This window comes from Camelus dromedarius, chromosome 1 (genome assembly GCF_036321535.1).
Source record: "Camelus dromedarius isolate mCamDro1 chromosome 1, mCamDro1.pat, whole genome shotgun sequence".
Classification (NCBI taxonomy): domain Eukaryota; kingdom Metazoa; phylum Chordata; class Mammalia; order Artiodactyla; family Camelidae; genus Camelus; species Camelus dromedarius.
Genome location: NC_087436.1, coordinates 79,520,216 through 79,528,489, shown reverse-complemented (window position 1 = coordinate 79,528,489; position 8,274 = coordinate 79,520,216).

The window sequence follows — 8,274 nt, the reverse complement described above, 5'->3', positions numbered from 1 at the left end:
ATTACACAAAATATGAATGCCAGGAGAGGGAACATGCAGGTCACCTTAAAGTTTGTCCATCAAAAAAGAAACTCAAACCCAGATTTTCTGACTACAAATCCATTGCTCCTTCCATTTAATTATTTGTCCAGCTTTGGATTCCATAGCTCTTATCTGTCATAATGTGGATAATATTTGCATATAACATCCCCAGTTGTTATGAGGAACAAATGAAATAGTGGATGTGAATGTGCTCTGTAAGCTATAAAATACTCTGTAAATTTATTGGGCATTTACTACTATTTTATCCCCTTGCCTGTGATGTTTCTTTACTCTTCTTGTTTGTCTAAATACTATTCTTTCATCAAGGACCATCTGAATGCTATTTACTCTTCCAGGAAACATGTATATCAGTTGGGATTAGGCTCAGTTTCATATAACAAAAGAACAAAATGATGGCTTAAATAACACTGAAAGCAGAGCTCATAAATATAGATGCACAAAGTCACTGGGGACCCAGATTCCTACCAGATCTTTGGTCTGCCTTGTCTAGAGTGTGGCTCTCATCCTCAAGTTCTAAGATGGCTACTAGAGCTCCAGCTATCACATCCCCAAAGTAGGCAGCTATAAAGAAATAGTATTTTTATAGATACTTCCCAGAAGTCCCACCCAACACTTGGATTGATGTCCTTTTAACAAGAACTTAGTCCCAAACCTATACCTGCTTACAACAGAGCCTCAGAGGTATAGTTTTCAATTCAGTATGCGGGTATCTTGAATAAAAGTAGGATTCTGTTACTAAGAAAAAAGAAGAGGATGAATTTGGGGACAATAAATAGTCTTTGCCATGGATGCTTTGGAAACATCAAGTATACACATACATCTACCTAGAGGAAAGAAGATAAATAGGAATTTCAGTGCTGTGGAACCAGATTATAGAGAGCCTAGAATTCCTAGCTAAGAATTGATCTTCATTTGGTATCTAATAAGGGACCAGGACACAATGAAAGGGGTGTTTTAGGAAGCTGAATCTGATGGTGGCTTCAGATTTGGAGAAATTTCGTTCTAAGACTGTTATAATCTAGCAACAAATTGAAAGGTCTGAACACTGCCTGAATGGTGATGACACAGAAGGAGAAAATAAGAGAGAGATTTTAAAAGAAGATTGCAATTGTTCACAGAGGACAGGAGAGGCTAAAGAAGGTTCAGTGTCGCCCTCCACGCTGATGGGGAGACAAAGGTGAGACAGAAGAACCGAAGAACGTATAGTATCAATAAAGTAGGAAAGCAATTAGAACTCTGTGGCAAACCCTAGAATTAGGGAAAACAAATGATGAGGAGTGGCCACAAATTCGGAAATGACAGCAGTGAAATATTTATGAGAGAAATATCTTAAATGTGTACCAGTTGCAGCTTCATTTCTCAAACTGTGGGGCCTTACGTAGGCCTCCTCACCTCTGCGGGCCTCACTTTTCTTCATCTGAAAATGAGAATAATTCTTACATTTCAAGGTTAGAATCCCTGGTATACAGAGTAAACAGTAGCAAGGACATCTACTTTTGGAATTCAAAAGGGAATGAAAAAAGAGGCATACCTGGTAGGTGACCACCTGCCTGGCTGTGTGGCTCATACAGACCCACCTACCTGTTGAAGCAGCTGCAGGTCAAGTTCCTTCTTCTTCCAGGAAGTTACATGAGTCTAATGGCTTTAGTGGCAAATCCAACACTGGGGGACAAGAAAAAAGGAACACAATCTTCCTCAACTCTATTTGAACTCAGGAGTCTTCAATCACCAACCACTTCTACTGGCCACCAACAAATCTGCCAACATGGCGGGGCCGGCACCCAGCCCCTCCACCAGGAGCACTAGTAGCCAGCTTCAGGAGCCACGGCTCGAAAGCCTGACTCACCCACCGTGGCCTCCCAACCCCCAACACCACAAGAGACTGGGGACGTCTAGCCCAAGACCAGAGGAAGATCTGCAGGCAACCTTAACTCCTGCCCCAAGGCCACAGACAAATAGGTGAGGTACCCAACAGGGAAAAATAACATTTGTTCCTGCCCAGTCAGGGGGCTGTCAGGAAAGGCTCTATTTCAGTGACCACTGAGTTAATGAATCATGAATATCACTGAGCTTTTGTTCAGAAAGGTGGGCTATAGACAGAGGACAGGTGATGAAGCCACAAAATATTTGAACTATCACAGAAGATCCACTCTCTTCATTTCTACATAAATATAACATAATAGCAGAACAAAATCTCCTGAATTGGAATTTACTAGGAGTAGAGAGAAAAAAGAAATTTAAAACCTGTGGCCATGTAGCAATTTCCCATTACTTAAAAAAAAAAAAAAGTTGTTAATATGACATTATTTACTTTCTGAGTAGAAGACGAAGTTGAACTTTTGACCTCAGACTTTGGCTTGTGTCAGTGAAACTGGATTTTCTTCTGATGATGTAAGCAACTATTGGAGGAGACCACTTTAGAAGGAAATGAGATCAGTAAGAGGAAATAAATGTTTCTTGCTCCAAAGTAAATCTCACTAGAAGTCACATAAACACTTGGAAACGCTACACATAAAAAAAAAATTCTGATTTGGCATCACATCAGTGATTACTATGCCTTTGTTACCTGAAGGATGTGTGCCGCCAAGACACATGATTTTGATCCAAAACTACCTCAACAATGTGTTTAAAATAGCAAAGCAACATAAACTGAGCGTAGGCAACCAAAGCCAGACTGAGTGTTGAAGGAGTCACACTATAAATAGAAGGGAAGAAAAGATCAAGAGAAAACAAGGTCAAAGAAAAAACCAAAATGCTTTTCTTTAATATGGACTGAGATTCCCGGAGTACAATGAGAAAACGGGTTACCTCTTACATGGCTTAACTGAAGGCTGTCATGGTTTACACATTCTGAGATTCTCTATCAATTGCTCTCCTGCAAAGCAGCATTCTCTCCTAACAACAGGGGTTTCCTTACAGAAGAAAAGCGCTGATACCTGCCTTCTCACGCCCCTCCTCACAGTGTAACCACAGCACTGCAGAAAGTTAACTCCCAGGGTTACTAAACCTCTTTGCAAGTTTGACTGTTAAATTATCCCTTTTGTATTCAGATGTCAGAGTGGTATGTTCCATGCCAAAATCTACTGCTCTGCAAGACTAGACAATCTGTGTGTTTACTGCTGAATATGAGGGCCTCCCTCAGGCCACAGGGGTAGAATCAGGTAGAGATTAACAATGAGATTTATTCAGGGCTTCAAATGCTCTTTTTCTCCATCTCACTCCAAAAGGGGAGAGGAAGACTTCTGGAAATTCTTCCTCTAGTTCCTCTTGTGTTTGCAACAACTCTGCCCTGCCTCAGACTTCCTGGCTGTCCACCCCAACACTGACCTGAGATTTTGTGCTCTGCAGCTGCTCAAAGAAGCCATGCTTCCGTGGCCAAGGTGGTCTGGGGCAGCACCCCACACTGGCTTCTCTGCCTCAGACAGGACTTCTGCACCGGGCGGGAAGCTGCCAGGAGCTCCCAGGCACATTACCTATCTCAGCTAGACTCAGGTTTGATCTCACTAATATTTAATTAGCTTATTAATAGTTGATGCTATCCAAAAAAGGGACTCTGAAGGAGACATTTAAATTCTATAAACATTCAACAAGTTTTGTTGTACTTATTTTGTACCTAAATCACTAAAATTAGGCTTTACTTAATTGAAGGGGAAATTCCTTAAAAATGCATACTCATCGCTCCAAGCCTGTGCTTTCATTTTTGTTCAGCAGAGCCTCAGGGTGTGTCACAGGGTTTCTTTCCCCAGAGTATCCATGGAGGCAAAGGAGACGGAGTGAACGGGGCTCAGGGCGTTTGAAGCCCCATCCCAGAGCCAATAATAGTATTGTTTTGGAGTTCTAAGGAAAATTTAATTTGAGGGGGACAAAAAGAATTCCTTAGCGAAAAAAGAGAAAAGCGCTTGTGTATGTACACATATGCAGACTCATATGTACATATACTGTACATACATGTTTACAAAACCATTTGTTTTAGGGCTGTTTCATTTTCAACATACTATAGCTGTAAAAGATTTACTCTAAATGCAAACTCTTCTAGCTTAGTGGAGGGGGAAGACTTTATGGATCTGGAAGTTCAAAGGGTTTTCTGGCTTCACGCATTGGAGTGAAGGGTATCAGACTAAATCATCAGGGTGGGTCTCTTTTTCTCTCTACTTTCCTCGGTGTTGTCTTCATTCTCACAAGGGACTTTCCATGTGGCAGCAAAGATGATTCCTGGGATCTCTAGATCTGCGTTGTTCTTTCTGTGTGCAATCCCTGAAGAAATAAGAACTTACCCCTGAAGAAATAAGAACGCTGAAGAATAAGAACCCTGAGGAAGGCAGGGCAGTAGCAGAGGTTGGGGGAGTGGGGTATATAGCTCAGTGGTAGAGTGCATGCCTAGCATGCACGAGGTCCTGGGTTCAATCCCTTGTACTTCCATCAAAAAATAAGTAAATCTAATTACCTCCCCCAACCAAAAAAATAAGATAAAAATAAAAGTGATGCTGTTTAAAAAAGAAAATAAACTAGAAATTTAAAATACTTTTAATTAAAAAAAAAAACCTCTCTCTCTGTATCCCTTTTGCTCTTTCAAAAGACTCTGCCTGATACTCTTTTTTTAATTGAAGTATAGTTGACTTACAATGTTGTGTTAGTTTCAAGTGTACAGCAAAGTGATTCAGTTATACATACATATATTCTTTATTAGGTTCTTTTCCATTGTAGGTTATTACAAGATATTTAATATAGCTCACTGTGCTATACAGTAAATCCTTGTTGTTTATCTATTTTACATATAATAGTATTTATCTGTTAATCCCAAACTCCTAATTTATCTGCTTGACACTCTGAGGTCATGTGTTCACCCTGGGAAGAAAGGAAGTCCTCTACCTGGCCAGCCTCAGGAGGATGCGCCAACCTCTGTGGCAGAAGTTGCTCGTCCTATGTGATGACATGGCAACAACGGGAAAGAATATGTGTGAAAGTAAAAATAACTTACCCACTGCATCATAGTGATATCAGATCTCAGTTTATTTTGTAGTAATATCAAACCCCACTTTTCAAAAGAAAGCATAGTCCTGAAATATTTTAACATTCTTTGTTATTAAAGCCAAATTAGAATTCACTCAGGAAAGTGACCTAGTTATTTAAAGAGAATATATAGTCTTAAATATATAGACTTATCTGTGTATAATTTAAATAAGTATATAAGATTGAAAGTAAAGGTTGAAAAAAAGATACACTCTGTACCCAGTACCTCCTCCAAAAATAAATAAGTAAACCTAATTACCTCCCCACCAAAAATAAAAATGTTTAAAAAAAAATCTGAAGTTGCAAAAGATACACTCTGTAACCACTGACCAAAACAAAAAGCCCACTAACTAAACCCCCCCCAAAAAGCAGGAAAGTCTCTTTCACTTCCTCTTTTTTCTCCTCTCTTTTTCCTGAACAATTCATCATAAAGCCATAGGTGGTAGAGTAATGTGGCCCCTACACTGGTAGTGGGAAGGCTGTGGTGTGGATCAGAGCAGGTGTCAAAGCCTTCACAAGGTGCAGAGAATGTCCATGGATGTCCAGGGCATCCCAGCCGAAGCTGGAGGGGTGACAACCTGCTGAGCATGATGAGGAGGTCTGTGTTGGGGGGGAACAGCCTGGTGTGGGGAGCCAAGCCTAGAGGGGTTCAGGGCATCCATATGGGGAAGTGGCCCCATGTGTGCAGGGTGAAGAGAAGATTCGTGAAAGGGAGTGGTCCAGCACTAGCAGACTGGGTGGGGAGAGGATGGCATCCATGCAAAGGCAAAGGCAACTAGAGGTTGGTTACAAATGAATCAATATGTCAAAGAGAGGGAGCCAGACTCCTCACTGCCTGAGAAGGGGCTTACAAATATAAAGAGAAAACTAAAATGAACCCTGCAGCGCTGGACTGGAAGTGGAGGCGTTGGTAGAGAAGTCATGGTTGTTAAGACAGATAAACAGTTATAGATGAGAACGATGATGATGATAGATGATAGAGAGATAGATGATACATAGAAACATAAATATAGATGAGTGTATGTGTGTGTGTGTGTTTTCATACATATATTCCGTAGCTCTGGCCACTGAGAAGTTCTGGTATTTCGTTATGGCAGCCCCAATCTAGTAACTAATACACCACCTGAAGCACCACAGTAAGCATCATCAGTCATGCTTCAAACCAAAAGCACGCACCACCTGACGGGAGGCCATGAAATGAGCACAGCAGGCCCCTCCTGGTCATTCCTGCCGAAGATGAGGAACCTGGATCAAGTCATGACAAACCAGAGATCCATCCAAAATAAAGTATGTACTAAAGAATAACTGGCCTATAATTTTTCAAAATGGTCAAGGCCAGGAAAGTCAAGGAAGAATTAAGGAATGGTTGCAGATTTACACATTCATTTGGCAAACATTAATCAAGCTTACACTTGTGGTGGAGATGCATAAAACGAGCAAATACCTAATGTTTGGATGTAAGTGCTAATGGAAACGAACAGTAGGCTAAGTGCAGAGGGAGGGACACGTGCTGCTGTATTAGGCGGGGTGGCCAGCGAAGGCTTCCGAGGCAGGGGTAGTCAAGCAAATGAAGCGGGAGGGGAGCCTCGCACATATCTAGGAGAAGACCATTCTAAGGCCAAGTAACAAGTGCCAAGACCCTGACACAGGAATATTCTTGTTGATTTGAAGTAAAAAGGAGAAAAGGCCAGAGTGTTCGGGGAGGCCGAGCAAGGGAAGGAGCGATAGAAGCCAGGCTGAAGGGCTGACCCGTGGCCAGACTGCAGCGAGGCCTTAGAGGTCAGGGTAAGAATTTGGGATTTCATTCTCAGTGTGATGGGAAGTGACTGAAGGGTTTTGAAGGTGGAAGTGACATGATTCAGTTGTGATGCTAAGGACTGCACTAGCTGCAGTTAACCAAGTAGACTATTTTGGGGAGAAGAGCAAAGGCAGGGTGATCCGCTGTGACACAGGAAAAAGAATGTGGGACGTGAGGAGAGCTGTGTCCCAGGGTCTTGGCTAAGTGCAGGTCCTAGGCTTCGCACAGGAAAGAATTTAAAACCGAGCCACAGCTGAGTAAAGGTAGATTTATTCAGAGTGTTACATACTCCATAGACAGAGTACAGGCTGTTTCAGAAGCCAAGAGAAAGGCCACAAGGTGCGGGAGTTAGGTGTTCAGTAGATACACACTCCACAGACAGAGTGCCGTCTGTCTCACTCAGGAGGGAGAGCGGCCAAGAGGTGTGGGGGTTGTTAGTTTTTGTGGGCTCAGTAACTTCCTATGCTAACAAGTGGGAGGATTATTCCAACTACTTTGGGGAAGGGGCCGGGATTCCCAGGAGCTGGGCCACCGCCCTCTTTTTGACCTTTTATGGCCAGCTTCAGAACTGTCGTGGCGCCTGTGGGAGGGCCAATTAGCATATGCTAATATATTACAATAAGCAAATAATGAAGCCCAAGGTCTACTGGAAGTCAAATCTCCCACCATCTTGGGCCTCCTCAAGACCTGTTGGCAGGTGAATTTTCAGCCACCTTGGTGTTAATTGCTGTGTTATTTCTTGAATGGCTGTGCCCTGCCCCCTTCCTTCCTGTCTCAGCTGGAAGATTCTCACTGTAGCCCAGGTGAGAGATGGCGATGGCTTGGGCTTGGGTAGTAACTTTGGAGAAAGAGTAAATGGCTTTAAAAATAGGAACTGGAAACAGTTTTTAGAGGCAAGCAATATAATAAACAATCCTCTTTTATTGAGGTTTTTATTTTTGTTTTTATTTTGTTTAGTTCGGGCGGCTAGGGGGAGGAATTTGGAGGGAGGTGCATGTACAGAAGGATGAATCCATTCACCTGCCTTTTCCCTAATTTCATCAGAGAGCACTTAAACTCATCCTCCACAGCTCGTTCAAATGTCCTCCCTTCCACAGCCCCTTCCATCCTCAACATCAAATCCACCTCTTCCCCAGAGTCCACAGTACTTTGCTCCTGGGCAAAAAAAAAAAAAAAAAAAGCCCTACCACTTCCTCTGTGGTTAGTGGTGTGTCTTCACTTCCAGACTCTAAGCTCCCGTGGTATAGATTCCTGTCTTGGGCAGCACTGAGCCTCAGTACTAGCAGAGTCTGAATCATCATGTACATCTCATAAAATGTGTTAAGTATCTAAACACATTTTAATAGAAAAGCATTTTCCCAAGAGAGGTATTAAACCAAGGGATTTATTGGGTGAAGCTGCAGTATCTCATTCATCACTCCACC